General features: G+C 49.8%; 23 non-coding genes across 23 annotated transcripts; 18 read left to right on the top strand and 5 right to left on the bottom strand.

Annotated features, from left to right (window-relative positions):
- Positions 1–111: 111 nt before the first annotated feature.
- trnaq-uug lies at positions 112–183 on the top strand. The gene has a single exon. It is a non-coding gene; the product is annotated as a tRNA-Gln (tRNA).
- Positions 184–621: 438 nt separating this feature from the next.
- Positions 622–693, top strand: trnaq-cug. The gene has a single exon. It is a non-coding gene; the product is annotated as a tRNA-Gln (tRNA).
- A 291-nt stretch (positions 694–984) lies between these two features.
- On the top strand, positions 985–1056 carry trnaq-cug. Its single transcript has one exon. It is a non-coding gene; the product is annotated as a tRNA-Gln (tRNA).
- Positions 1057–1548: 492 nt separating this feature from the next.
- On the bottom strand, positions 1549–1622 carry trnai-aau. Its single transcript has one exon. It is a non-coding gene; the product is annotated as a tRNA-Ile (tRNA).
- Positions 1623–2429: 807 nt separating this feature from the next.
- On the top strand, positions 2430–2501 carry trnaq-uug. Its single transcript has one exon. It is a non-coding gene; the product is annotated as a tRNA-Gln (tRNA).
- A 438-nt stretch (positions 2502–2939) lies between these two features.
- On the top strand, positions 2940–3011 carry trnaq-cug. The gene has a single exon. It is a non-coding gene; the product is annotated as a tRNA-Gln (tRNA).
- A 291-nt stretch (positions 3012–3302) lies between these two features.
- trnaq-cug lies at positions 3303–3374 on the top strand. Its single transcript has one exon. It is a non-coding gene; the product is annotated as a tRNA-Gln (tRNA).
- Positions 3375–3866: 492 nt separating this feature from the next.
- Positions 3867–3940, bottom strand: trnai-aau. The gene has a single exon. It is a non-coding gene; the product is annotated as a tRNA-Ile (tRNA).
- An 807-nt stretch (positions 3941–4747) lies between these two features.
- Positions 4748–4819, top strand: trnaq-uug. Its single transcript has one exon. It is a non-coding gene; the product is annotated as a tRNA-Gln (tRNA).
- A 438-nt stretch (positions 4820–5257) lies between these two features.
- Positions 5258–5329, top strand: trnaq-cug. The gene has a single exon. It is a non-coding gene; the product is annotated as a tRNA-Gln (tRNA).
- Positions 5330–5620: 291 nt separating this feature from the next.
- On the top strand, positions 5621–5692 carry trnaq-cug. Its single transcript has one exon. It is a non-coding gene; the product is annotated as a tRNA-Gln (tRNA).
- Positions 5693–6184: 492 nt separating this feature from the next.
- trnai-aau lies at positions 6185–6258 on the bottom strand. Its single transcript has one exon. It is a non-coding gene; the product is annotated as a tRNA-Ile (tRNA).
- Positions 6259–7065: 807 nt separating this feature from the next.
- On the top strand, positions 7066–7137 carry trnaq-uug. The gene has a single exon. It is a non-coding gene; the product is annotated as a tRNA-Gln (tRNA).
- Positions 7138–7575: 438 nt separating this feature from the next.
- Positions 7576–7647, top strand: trnaq-cug. The gene has a single exon. It is a non-coding gene; the product is annotated as a tRNA-Gln (tRNA).
- Positions 7648–7938: 291 nt separating this feature from the next.
- Positions 7939–8010, top strand: trnaq-cug. Its single transcript has one exon. It is a non-coding gene; the product is annotated as a tRNA-Gln (tRNA).
- Positions 8011–9367: 1357 nt separating this feature from the next.
- On the top strand, positions 9368–9439 carry trnaq-uug. The gene has a single exon. It is a non-coding gene; the product is annotated as a tRNA-Gln (tRNA).
- A 438-nt stretch (positions 9440–9877) lies between these two features.
- On the top strand, positions 9878–9949 carry trnaq-cug. Its single transcript has one exon. It is a non-coding gene; the product is annotated as a tRNA-Gln (tRNA).
- Positions 9950–10240: 291 nt separating this feature from the next.
- Positions 10241–10312, top strand: trnaq-cug. The gene has a single exon. It is a non-coding gene; the product is annotated as a tRNA-Gln (tRNA).
- A 492-nt stretch (positions 10313–10804) lies between these two features.
- On the bottom strand, positions 10805–10878 carry trnai-aau. Its single transcript has one exon. It is a non-coding gene; the product is annotated as a tRNA-Ile (tRNA).
- Positions 10879–11685: 807 nt separating this feature from the next.
- trnaq-uug lies at positions 11686–11757 on the top strand. The gene has a single exon. It is a non-coding gene; the product is annotated as a tRNA-Gln (tRNA).
- Positions 11758–12195: 438 nt separating this feature from the next.
- On the top strand, positions 12196–12267 carry trnaq-cug. Its single transcript has one exon. It is a non-coding gene; the product is annotated as a tRNA-Gln (tRNA).
- Positions 12268–12558: 291 nt separating this feature from the next.
- On the top strand, positions 12559–12630 carry trnaq-cug. The gene has a single exon. It is a non-coding gene; the product is annotated as a tRNA-Gln (tRNA).
- A 492-nt stretch (positions 12631–13122) lies between these two features.
- Positions 13123–13196, bottom strand: trnai-aau. Its single transcript has one exon. It is a non-coding gene; the product is annotated as a tRNA-Ile (tRNA).
- Positions 13197–13528: the final 332 nt, after the last annotated feature.

Below are 13528 nucleotides of genomic sequence, written 5' to 3'. Positions count from 1 at the left end.
GTCTTGTTTAAAATAGATCTACAAGCAGAAAACCCGGCACAAAGAAACCTTTTGTAACAGAAGCTGACCCTACTGCCCTTCGGCACGGACGGTACAGAGAATGCGCGCCGCGGTTCCATGGTGTAATGGTTAGCACTCTGGACTTTGAATCCAGCGATCCGAGTTCAAATCTCGGTGGAACCTTCCACCATTTTTCAGATTCCAGTGAACAGCAATTAGCTATGCCAAAGCGCATTCATCCGTCAAGCAGCCAACGACCTCACTGGAAGAACCGTCCCAGTGCTCAGCTGCAACTCGTACAGTGGTCAGCCACCTGCGTTCTGGATCAGGATAAGAGGGGGACGACCTAACCATGACGGGAAAGCAGCCGCTTGGTCCTCTTCACAAAGCACACCAAAGGACTCCTTCTTATACCCTCTAATCCACGCGTTTCCTTTTCTGAAGAATCGGGCCAAGTCCTAATGGTTCCAAAGAAGGGCAGTCCAAATACCAGGCTGCCGTTGTTTAGAATTCCGTGTTGTAAGGAAATTCACTTGTGCCAAACTCCATGGTTTCTGTGCCAATTTGTTTGCACGACCATCTACGACACTCACGCTTCCGGAGGCATGCCGATCGTGCGTTGGTTCCATGGTGTAATGGTTAGCACTCTGGACTCTGAATCCAGCGATCCGAGTTCAAATCTCGGTGGAACCTGGGATGGCTTTTCGCAGTCCGCCGCCTTGCCTTCTGCTCTCCCAAAATCAGCAACTCCTTCAGCGGTCGACCGCTCGCACAGCCCCAAGACCCTCCACTGCCTTGACAAGATGGAGAGTGGTTCCAAAAAAGGCCGAGACTGAGGAATAAAGCAAAAAAACTGCGTGTTACTTCCACATTTAAGAAAAAGATTTTAAAAAGCCTGTTTGAAGATTGGTCCTATCTTGGAAGATTTTTTTTACAACGATTTGCGCTTGCCACGCTGCTGCAGGGCAGCCTTCTGCATGTCTTGGTTCCATGGTGTAATGGTTAGCACTCTGGACTCTGAATCCAGCGATCCGAGTTCAAATCTCGGTGGAACCTGCCTCGGTTTTACACAGGCAGAGCTGGCTTGCTTTCGCCACTGCAGAAATCCGTGCACACTGTAAGTGAAACGTACGTACCGATGCCGAAAGAAAGGCCTTGCCAATGAGCCGTGGTCAGCCGCCTGCATCCCTGCGTGAGCCTCCTGTGCTTATACTACTCCAAAGGCTCTTCCCCTCGGCTAGGACTTTTCTGCTTCTTGGGATAGTAAGCCTTCTTGAAGCCAGAGAGGTGCGTGATAGGGGCTCACCCTTCAGACTGCCTTTTGCAGCACAAGTCCAGGTAATTCCCACCGAAGCTCATTTCAAACCTGAAAAAGGAACTGTCACTTTACATGTAACAGCTTTCCTGAAAACAAAAGGTTGTGAAGTGGCTGACAAAAGAACTCCGTAAAAAAAGGCAATTCTTCTGGAGCCCATGCATTGACCCAAAGTTACGACGGCAGTTCGGTTGAGCAACGAGAAATAGGTTAAGAAAGGCAAAGAGGCAGCATGGCCCGTACGGGGATCGAACCCGCGACCTTGGCGTTATTAGCACCACGCTCTAACCAACTGAGCTAACCGGCCTGAAAGCCACGCAAGGTGGCCTCTGTGCGGAAGCCGGCGTTTGCACCCGTGCGGCCCTTCACTTTTAGCTGGTATTTCGACTTTTGTTTGCGTGTATCATCTCATGATTAGGCATCGGTGCCAACTTTGAGCAAAGGACGAGTTGCGCCTTTCTTCACCCTGACATTCTCAGCTCAAAATTTGTTCATTTCCTGCCACGCTGCAAAGTCTTAAGGTTGCGAGGCATGGCTCCAATCCAGGCCAAGATTAATGAAACGCCACGCTTAATGCTGCCTGTACACAGAAGCAAAGAAGGTATTCTGCCATTGTCGCCTCTTTATTTGCTGATTTCCCGCCATGCTGCCCACATCTTAAGCTTGCCAGGCATAGATCCAAAGCAGCCCAAGATTTCATGAAAAGCCACACTGCAAATTCTAACCCCGCTTTTATAGAGAAGTCTTGCTGTTGGAAATCACTCGAAAACACTCTACACCTGTGACCCCCAAGGAGAAAGGTGCAGATGTTTGACTCTGATATTTGTTGAGCCCATTTGAATGGGCCATATAAAGTCCCTATACGAAATGACTGAACGTAAAAGAAGCCGGTGCCGTGCTTTGTGGCAGCAAGAAAATATGCTATCGTGAAGCCGCTCCGGGGATTTCACCTTGGTCGCAAGTGTGTTCTTGGTCCCTCCGCCGCGGGTGCTTCAATACGCAGGTCTTGTTTAAAATAGATCTACAAGCAGAAAACCCGGCACAAAGAAACCTTTTGTAACAGAAGCTGACCCTACTGCCCTTCGGCACGGACGGTACAGAGAATGCGCGCCGCGGTTCCATGGTGTAATGGTTAGCACTCTGGACTTTGAATCCAGCGATCCGAGTTCAAATCTCGGTGGAACCTTCCACCATTTTTCAGATTCCAGTGAACAGCAATTAGCTATGCCAAAGCGCATTCATCCGTCAAGCAGCCAACGACCTCACTGGAAGAACCGTCCCAGTGCTCAGCTGCAACTCGTACAGTGGTCAGCCACCTGCGTTCTGGATCAGGATAAGAGGGGGACGACCTAACCATGACGGGAAAGCAGCCGCTTGGTCCTCTTCACAAAGCACACCAAAGGACTCCTTCTTATACCCTCTAATCCACGCGTTTCCTTTTCTGAAGAATCGGGCCAAGTCCTAATGGTTCCAAAGAAGGGCAGTCCAAATACCAGGCTGCCGTTGTTTAGAATTCCGTGTTGTAAGGAAATTCACTTGTGCCAAACTCCATGGTTTCTGTGCCAATTTGTTTGCACGACCATCTACGACACTCACGCTTCCGGAGGCATGCCGATCGTGCGTTGGTTCCATGGTGTAATGGTTAGCACTCTGGACTCTGAATCCAGCGATCCGAGTTCAAATCTCGGTGGAACCTGGGATGGCTTTTCGCAGTCCGCCGCCTTGCCTTCTGCTCTCCCAAAATCAGCAACTCCTTCAGCGGTCGACCGCTCGCACAGCCCCAAGACCCTCCACTGCCTTGACAAGATGGAGAGTGGTTCCAAAAAAGGCCGAGACTGAGGAATAAAGCAAAAAAACTGCGTGTTACTTCCACATTTAAGAAAAAGATTTTAAAAAGCCTGTTTGAAGATTGGTCCTATCTTGGAAGATTTTTTTTACAACGATTTGCGCTTGCCACGCTGCTGCAGGGCAGCCTTCTGCATGTCTTGGTTCCATGGTGTAATGGTTAGCACTCTGGACTCTGAATCCAGCGATCCGAGTTCAAATCTCGGTGGAACCTGCCTCGGTTTTACACAGGCAGAGCTGGCTTGCTTTCGCCACTGCAGAAATCCGTGCACACTGTAAGTGAAACGTACGTACCGATGCCAAAAGAAAGGCCTTGCCAATGAGCCGTGGTCAGCCGCCTGCATCCCTGCGTGAGCCTCCTGTGCTTATACTACTCCAAAGGCTCTTCCCCTCGGCTAGGACTTTTCTGCTTCTTGGGATAGTAAGCCTTCTTGAAGCCAGAGAGGTGCGTGATAGGGGCTCACCCTTCAGACTGCCTTTTGCAGCACAAGTCCAGGTAATTCCCACCGAAGCTCATTTCAAACCTGAAAAAGGAACTGTCACTTTACATGTAACAGCTTTCCTGAAAACAAAAGGTTGTGAAGTGGCTGACAAAAGAACTCCGTAAAAAAAGGCAATTCTTCTGGAGCCCATGCATTGACCCAAAGTTACGACGGCAGTTCGGTTGAGCAACGAGAAATAGGTTAAGAAAGGCAAAGAGGCAGCATGGCCCGTACGGGGATCGAACCCGCGACCTTGGCGTTATTAGCACCACGCTCTAACCAACTGAGCTAACCGGCCTGAAAGCCACGCAAGGTGGCCTCTGTGCGGAAGCCGGCGTTTGCACCCGTGCGGCCCTTCACTTTTAGCTGGTATTTCGACTTTTGTTTGCGTGTATCATCTCATGATTAGGCATCGGTGCCAACTTTGAGCAAAGGACGAGTTGCGCCTTTCTTCACCCTGACATTCTCAGCTCAAAATTTGTTCATTTCCTGCCACGCTGCAAAGTCTTAAGGTTGCGAGGCATGGCTCCAATCCAGGCCAAGATTAATGAAACGCCACGCTTAATGCTGCCTGTACACAGAAGCAAAGAAGGTATTCTGCCATTGTCGCCTCTTTATTTGCTGATTTCCCGCCATGCTGCCCACATCTTAAGCTTGCCAGGCATAGATCCAAAGCAGCCCAAGATTTCATGAAAAGCCACACTGCAAATTCTAACCCCGCTTTTATAGAGAAGTCTTGCTGTTGGAAATCACTCGAAAACACTCTACACCTGTGACCCCCAAGGAGAAAGGTGCAGATGTTTGACTCTGATATTTGTTGAGCCCATTTGAATGGGCCATATAAAGTCCCTATACGAAATGACTGAACGTAAAAGAAGCCGGTGCCGTGCTTTGTGGCAGCAAGAAAATATGCTATCGTGAAGCCGCTCCGGGGATTTCACCTTGGTCGCAAGTGTGTTCTTGGTCCCTCCGCCGCGGGTGCTTCAATACGCAGGTCTTGTTTAAAATAGATCTACAAGCAGAAAACCCGGCACAAAGAAACCTTTTGTAACAGAAGCTGACCCTACTGCCCTTCGGCACGGACGGTACAGAGAATGCGCGCCGCGGTTCCATGGTGTAATGGTTAGCACTCTGGACTTTGAATCCAGCGATCCGAGTTCAAATCTCGGTGGAACCTTCCACCATTTTTCAGATTCCAGTGAACAGCAATTAGCTATGCCAAAGCGCATTCATCCGTCAAGCAGCCAACGACCTCACTGGAAGAACCGTCCCAGTGCTCAGCTGCAACTCGTACAGTGGTCAGCCACCTGCGTTCTGGATCAGGATAAGAGGGGGACGACCTAACCATGACGGGAAAGCAGCCGCTTGGTCCTCTTCACAAAGCACACCAAAGGACTCCTTCTTATACCCTCTAATCCACGCGTTTCCTTTTCTGAAGAATCGGGCCAAGTCCTAATGGTTCCAAAGAAGGGCAGTCCAAATACCAGGCTGCCGTTGTTTAGAATTCCGTGTTGTAAGGAAATTCACTTGTGCCAAACTCCATGGTTTCTGTGCCAATTTGTTTGCACGACCATCTACGACACTCACGCTTCCGGAGGCATGCCGATCGTGCGTTGGTTCCATGGTGTAATGGTTAGCACTCTGGACTCTGAATCCAGCGATCCGAGTTCAAATCTCGGTGGAACCTGGGATGGCTTTTCGCAGTCCGCCGCCTTGCCTTCTGCTCTCCCAAAATCAGCAACTCCTTCAGCGGTCGACCGCTCGCACAGCCCCAAGACCCTCCACTGCCTTGACAAGATGGAGAGTGGTTCCAAAAAAGGCCGAGACTGAGGAATAAAGCAAAAAAACTGCGTGTTACTTCCACATTTAAGAAAAAGATTTTAAAAAGCCTGTTTGAAGATTGGTCCTATCTTGGAAGATTTTTTTTACAACGATTTGCGCTTGCCACGCTGCTGCAGGGCAGCCTTCTGCATGTCTTGGTTCCATGGTGTAATGGTTAGCACTCTGGACTCTGAATCCAGCGATCCGAGTTCAAATCTCGGTGGAACCTGCCTCGGTTTTACACAGGCAGAGCTGGCTTGCTTTCGCCACTGCAGAAATCCGTGCACACTGTAAGTGAAACGTACGTACCGATGCCGAAAGAAAGGCCTTGCCAATGAGCCGTGGTCAGCCGCCTGCATCCCTGCGTGAGCCTCCTGTGCTTATACTACTCCAAAGGCTCTTCCCCTCGGCTAGGACTTTTCTGCTTCTTGGGATAGTAAGCCTTCTTGAAGCCAGAGAGGTGCGTGATAGGGGCTCACCCTTCAGACTGCCTTTTGCAGCACAAGTCCAGGTAATTCCCACCGAAGCTCATTTCAAACCTGAAAAAGGAACTGTCACTTTACATGTAACAGCTTTCCTGAAAACAAAAGGTTGTGAAGTGGCTGACAAAAGAACTCCGTAAAAAAAGGCAATTCTTCTGGAGCCCATGCATTGACCCAAAGTTACGACGGCAGTTCGGTTGAGCAACGAGAAATAGGTTAAGAAAGGCAAAGAGGCAGCATGGCCCGTACGGGGATCGAACCCGCGACCTTGGCGTTATTAGCACCACGCTCTAACCAACTGAGCTAACCGGCCTGAAAGCCACGCAAGGTGGCCTCTGTGCGGAAGCCGGCGTTTGCACCCGTGCGGCCCTTCACTTTTAGCTGGTATTTCGACTTTTGTTTGCGTGTATCATCTCATGATTAGGCATCGGTGCCAACTTTGAGCAAAGGACGAGTTGCGCCTTTCTTCACCCTGACATTCTCAGCTCAAAATTTGTTCATTTCCTGCCACGCTGCAAAGTCTTAAGGTTGCGAGGCATGGCTCCAATCCAGGCCAAGATTAATGAAACGCCACGCTTAATGCTGCCTGTACACAGAAGCAAAGAAGGTATTCTGCCATTGTCGCCTCTTTATTTGCTGATTTCCCGCCATGCTGCCCACATCTTAAGCTTGCCAGGCATAGATCCAAAGCAGCCCAAGATTTCATGAAAAGCCACACTGCAAATTCTAACCCCGCTTTTATAGAGAAGTCTTGCTGTTGGAAATCACTCGAAAACACTCTACACCTGTGACCCCCAAGGAGAAAGGTGCAGATGTTTGACTCTGATATTTGTTGAGCCCATTTGAATGGGCCATATAAAGTCCCTATACGAAATGACTGAACGTAAAAGAAGCCGGTGCCGTGCTTTGTGGCAGCAAGAAAATATGCTATCGTGAAGCCGCTCCGGGGATTTCACCTTGGTCGCAAGTGTGTTCTTGGTCCCTCCGCCGCGGGTGCTTCAATACGCAGGTCTTGTTTAAAATAGATCTACAAGCAGAAAACCCGGCACAAAGAAACCTTTTGTAACAGAAGCTGACCCTACTGCCCTTCGGCACGGACGGTACAGAGAATGCGCGCCGCGGTTCCATGGTGTAATGGTTAACACTCTGGACTTTGAATCCAGCGATCCGGGTTCAAATCTCGGTGGAACCTTCCACCACTTTTCAGATTCCAGTGAACAGCAATTAGCTATGCCAAAGCGCATTCATCCGTCAAGCAGCCAACGACCTCACTGGAAGAACCGTCCCAGTGCTCAGCTGCAACTCGTACAGTGGTCAGCCACCTGCGTTCTGGATCAGGATAAGAGGGGGACGACCTAACCATGACGGGAAAGCAGCCGCTTGGTCCTCTTCACAAAGCACACCAAAGGACTCCTTCTTATACCCTCTAATCCACGCGTTTCCTTTTCTGAAGAATCGGGCCAAGTCCTAATGGTTCCAAAGAAGGGCAGTCCAAATACCAGGCTGCCGTTGTTTAGAATTCCGTGTTGTAAGGAAATTCACTTGTGCCAAACTCCATGGTTTCTGTGCCAATTTGTTTGCACGACCATCTACGACACTCACGCTTCCGGAGGCATGCCGATCGTGCGTTGGTTCCATGGTGTAATGGTTAGCACTCTGGACTCTGAATCCAGCGATCCGAGTTCAAATCTCGGTGGAACCTGGGATGGCTTTTCGCAGTCCGCCACCTTGCCTTCTGCTCTCCCAAAATCAGCAACTCCTTCAGCGGTCGACCGCTCGCACAGCCCCAAGACCCTCCACTGCCTTGACAAGATGGAGAGTGGTTCCAAAAAAGGCCGAGACTGAGGAATAAAGCAAAAAAACTGCGTGTTACTTCCACATTTAAGAAAAAGATTTTAAAAAGCCTGTTTGAAGATTGGTCCTATCTTGGAAGATATTTTTTACAACGATTTGCGCTTGCCACGCTGCTGCAGGGCAGCCTTCTGCATGTCTTGGTTCCATGGTGTAATGGTTAGCACTCTGGACTCTGAATCCAGCGATCCGAGTTCAAATCTCGGTGGAACCTGCCTCGGTTTTACACAGGCAGAGCTGGCTTGCTTTCGCCACTGCAGAAATCCGTGCACACTGTAAGTGAAACGTACGTACCGATGCCAAAAGAAAGGCCTTGCCAATGAGCCGTGGTCAGCCGCCTGCATCCCTGCGTGAGCCTCCTGTGCTTATACTACTCCAAAGGCTCTTCCCCTCGGCTAGGACTTTTCTGCTTCTTGGGATAGTAAGCCTTCTTGAAGCCAGAGAGGTGCGTGATAGGGGCTCACCCTTCAGACTGCCTTTTGCAGCACAAGTCCAGGTAATTCCCACCGAAGCTCATTTCAAACCTGAAAAAGGAACTGTCACTTTACATGTAACAGCTTTCCTGAAAACAAAAGGTTGTGAAGTGGCTGACAAAAGAACTCCGTAAAAAAAGGCAATTCTTCTGGAGCCCATGCATTGACCCAAAGTTACGACGGCAGTTCGGTTGAGCAACGAGAAATAGGTTAAGAAAGGCAAAGAGGCAGCATGGCCCGTACGGGGATCGAACCCGCGACCCACGCTCTAACCAACTGAGCTAACCGGCCTGAAAGCCACGCAAGGTGGCCTCTGTGCGGAAGCCGGCGTTTGCACCCGTGCGGCCCTTCACTTTTAGCTGGTATTTCGACTTTTGTTTGCGTGTATCATCTCATGATTAGGCATCGGTGCCAACTTTGAGCAAAGGACGAGTTGCGCCTTTCTTCACCCTGACATTCTCAGCTCAAAATTTGTTCATTTCCTGCCACGCTGCAAAGTCTTAAGGTTGCGAGGCATGGCTCCAATCCAGGCCAAGATTAATGAAACGCCACGCTTAATGCTGCCTGTACACAGAAGCAAAGAAGGTATTCTGCCATTGTCGCCTCTTTATTTGCTGATTTCCCGCCATGCTGCCCACATCTTAAGCTTGCCAGGCATAGATCCAAAGCAGCCCAAGATTTCATGAAAAGCCACACTGCAAATTCTAACCCCGCTTTTATAGAGAAGTCTTGCTGTTGGAAATCACTCGAAAACACTCTACACCTGTGACCCCCAAGGAGAAAGGTGCAGATGTTTGACTCTGATATTTGTTGAGCCCATTTGAATGGGCCATATAAAGTCCCTATACGAAATGACTGAACGTAAAAGAAGCCGGTGCCGTGCTTTGTGGCAGCAAGAAAATATGCTATCGTGAAGCCGCTCCGGGGATTTCACCTTGGTCGCAAGTGTGTTCTTGGTCCCTCCGCCGCGGGTGCTTCAATACGCAGGTCTTGTTTAAAATAGATCTACAAGCAGAAAACCCGGCACAAAGAAACCTTTTGTAACAGAAGCTGACCCTACTGCCCTTCGGCACGGACGGTACAGAGAATGCGCGCCGCGGTTCCATGGTGTAATGGTTAGCACTCTGGACTTTGAATCCAGCGATCCGAGTTCAAATCTCGGTGGAACCTTCCACCATTTTTCAGATTCCAGTGAACAGCAATTAGCTATGCCAAAGCGCATTCATCCGTCAAGCAGCCAACGACCTCACTGGAAGAACCGTCCCAGTGCTCAGCTGCAACTCGTACAGTGGTCAGCCACCTGCGTTCTGGATCAGGATAAGAGGGGGACGACCTAACCATGACGGGAAAGCAGCCGCTTGGTCCTCTTCACAAAGCACACCAAAGGACTCCTTCTTATACCCTCTAATCCACGCGTTTCCTTTTCTGAAGAATCGGGCCAAGTCCTAATGGTTCCAAAGAAGGGCAGTCCAAATACCAGGCTGCCGTTGTTTAGAATTCCGTGTTGTAAGGAAATTCACTTGTGCCAAACTCCATGGTTTCTGTGCCAATTTGTTTGCACGACCATCTACGACACTCACGCTTCCGGAGGCATGCCGATCGTGCGTTGGTTCCATGGTGTAATGGTTAGCACTCTGGACTCTGAATCCAGCGATCCGAGTTCAAATCTCGGTGGAACCTGGGATGGCTTTTCGCAGTCCGCCGCCTTGCCTTCTGCTCTCCCAAAATCAGCAACTCCTTCAGCGGTCGACCGCTCGCACAGCCCCAAGACCCTCCACTGCCTTGACAAGATGGAGAGTGGTTCCAAAAAAGGCCGAGACTGAGGAATAAAGCAAAAAAACTGCGTGTTACTTCCACATTTAAGAAAAAGATTTTAAAAAGCCTGTTTGAAGATTGGTCCTATCTTGGAAGATTTTTTTTACAACGATTTGCGCTTGCCACGCTGCTGCAGGGCAGCCTTCTGCATGTCTTGGTTCCATGGTGTAATGGTTAGCACTCTGGACTCTGAATCCAGCGATCCGAGTTCAAATCTCGGTGGAACCTGCCTCGGTTTTACACAGGCAGAGCTGGCTTGCTTTCGCCACTGCAGAAATCCGTGCACACTGTAAGTGAAACGTACGTACCGATGCCAAAAGAAAGGCCTTGCCAATGAGCCGTGGTCAGCCGCCTGCATCCCTGCGTGAGCCTCCTGTGCTTATACTACTCCAAAGGCTCTTCCCCTCGGCTAGGACTTTTCTGCTTCTTGGGATAGTAAGCCTTCTTGAAGCCAGAGAGGTGCGTGATAGGGGCTCACCCTTCAGACTGCCTTTTGCAGCACAAGTCCAGGTAATTCCCACCGAAGCTCATTTCAAACCTGAAAAAGGAACTGTCACTTTACATGTAACAGCTTTCCTGAAAACAAAAGGTTGTGAAGTGGCTGACAAAAGAACTCCGTAAAAAAAGGCAATTCTTCTGGAGCCCATGCATTGACCCAAAGTTACGACGGCAGTTCGGTTGAGCAACGAGAAATAGGTTAAGAAAGGCAAAGAGGCAGCATGGCCCGTACGGGGATCGAACCCGCGACCTTGGCGTTATTAGCACCACGCTCTAACCAACTGAGCTAACCGGCCTGAAAGCCACGCAAGGTGGCCTCTGTGCGGAAGCCGGCGTTTGCACCCGTGCGGCCCTTCACTTTTAGCTGGTATTTCGACTTTTGTTTGCGTGTATCATCTCATGATTAGGCATCGGTGCCAACTTTGAGCAAAGGACGAGTTGCGCCTTTCTTCACCCTGACATTCTCAGCTCAAAATTTGTTCATTTCCTGCCACGCTGCAAAGTCTTAAGGTTGCGAGGCATGGCTCCAATCCAGGCCAAGATTAATGAAACGCCACGCTTAATGCTGCCTGTACACAGAAGCAAAGAAGGTATTCTGCCATTGTCGCCTCTTTATTTGCTGATTTCCCGCCATGCTGCCCACATCTTAAGCTTGCCAGGCATAGATCCAAAGCAGCCCAAGATTTCATGAAAAGCCACACTGCAAATTCTAACCCCGCTTTTATAGAGAAGTCTTGCTGTTGGAAATCACTCGAAAACACTCTACACCTGTGACCCCCAAGGAGAAAGGTGCAGATGTTTGACTCTGATATTTGTTGAGCCCATTTGAATGGGCCATATAAAGTCCCTATACGAAATGACTGAACGTAAAAGAAGCCGGTGCCGTGCTTTGTGGCAGCAAGAAAATATGCTATCGTGAAGCCGCTCCGGGGATTTCACCTTGGTCGCAAGTGTGTTCTTGGTCCCTCCGCCGCGGGTGCTTCAATACGCAGGTCTTGTTTAAAATAGATCTACAAGCAGAAAACCCGGCACAAAGAAACCTTTTGTAACAGAAGCTGACCCTACTGCCCTTCGGCACGGACGGTACAGAGAATGCGCGCCGCGGTTCCATGGTGTAATGGTTAACACTCTGGACTTTGAATCCAGCGATCCGAGTTCAAATCTCGGTGGAACCTTCCACCACTTTTCAGATTCCAGTGAACAGCAATTAGCTATGCCAAAGCGCATTCATCCGTCAAGCAGCCAACGACCTCACTGGAAGAACCGTCCCAGTGCTCAGCTGCAACTCGTACAGTGGTCAGCCACCTGCGTTCTGGATCAGGATAAGAGGGGGACGACCTAACCATGACGGGAAAGCAGCCGCTTGGTCCTCTTCACAAAGCACACCAAAGGACTCCTTCTTATACCCTCTAATCCACGCGTTTCCTTTTCTGAAGAATCGGGCCAAGTCCTAATGGTTCCAAAGAAGGGCAGTCCAAATACCAGGCTGCCGTTGTTTAGAATTCCGTGTTGTAAGGAAATTCACTTGTGCCAAACTCCATGGTTTCTGTGCCAATTTGTTTGCACGACCATCTACGACGCTCACGCTTCCGGAGGCATGCCGATCGTGCGTTGGTTCCATGGTGTAATGGTTAGCACTCTGGACTCTGAATCCAGCGATCCGAGTTCAAATCTCGGTGGAACCTGGGATGGCTTTTCGCAGTCCGCCGCCTTGCCTTCTGCTCTCCCAAAATCAGCAACTCCTTCAGCGGTCGACCGCTCGCACAGCCCCAAGACCCTCCACTGCCTTGACAAGATGGAGAGTGGTTCCAAAAAAGGCCGAGACTGAGGAATAAAGCAAAAAAACTGCGTGTTACTTCCACATTTAAGAAAAAGATTTTAAAAAGCCTGTTTGAAGATTGGTCCTATCTTGGAAGATTTTTTTTACAACGATTTGCGCTTGCCACGCTGCTGCAGGGCAGCCTTCTGCATGTCTTGGTTCCATGGTGTAATGGTTAGCACTCTGGACTCTGAATCCAGCGATCCGAGTTCAAATCTCGGTGGAACCTGCCTCGGTTTTACACAGGCAGAGCTGGCTTGCTTTCGCCACTGCAGAAATCCGTGCACACTGTAAGTGAAACGTACGTACCGATGCCGAAAGAAAGGCCTTGCCAATGAGCCGTGGTCAGCCGCCTGCATCCCTGCGTGAGCCTCCTGTGCTTATACTACTCCAAAGGCTCTTCCCCTCGGCTAGGACTTTTCTGCTTCTTGGGATAGTAAGCCTTCTTGAAGCCAGAGAGGTGCGTGATAGGGGCTCACCCTTCAGACTGCCTTTTGCAGCACAAGTCCAGGTAATTCCCACCGAAGCTCATTTCAAACCTGAAAAAGGAACTGTCACTTTACATGTAACAGCTTTCCTGAAAACAAAAGGTTGTGAAGTGGCTGACAAAAGAACTCCGTAAAAAAAGGCAATTCTTCTGGAGCCCATGCATTGACCCAAAGTTACGACGGCAGTTCGGTTGAGCAACGAGAAATAGGTTAAGAAAGGCAAAGAGGCAGCATGGCCCGTACGGGGATCGAACCCGCGACCTTGGCGTTATTAGCACCACGCTCTAACCAACTGAGCTAACCGGCCTGAAAGCCACGCAAGGTGGCCTCTGTGCGGAAGCCGGCGTTTGCACCCGTGCGGCCCTTCACTTTTAGCTGGTATTTCGACTTTTGTTTGCGTGTATCATCTCATGATTAGGCATCGGTGCCAACTTTGAGCAAAGGACGAGTTGCGCCTTTCTTCACCCTGACATTCTCAGCTCAAAATTTGTTCATTTCCTGCCACGCTGCAAAGTCTTAAGGTTGCGAGGCATGGCTCCAATCCAGGCCAAGATTAATGAAACGCCACGCTTAATGCTGCCTGTACACAGAAGCAAAGAAGGTATTCTGCCATTGTCGCCTCTTTATTTGCTGATTTCC

The sequence above is a fragment of the Xenopus tropicalis genome, chromosome 4 (genome assembly GCF_000004195.4).
Source record: "Xenopus tropicalis strain Nigerian chromosome 4, UCB_Xtro_10.0, whole genome shotgun sequence".
Lineage (NCBI taxonomy): Eukaryota > Metazoa > Chordata > Amphibia > Anura > Pipidae > Xenopus > Xenopus tropicalis.
This window is presented reverse-complemented; position numbering and strand designations above follow the sequence as displayed.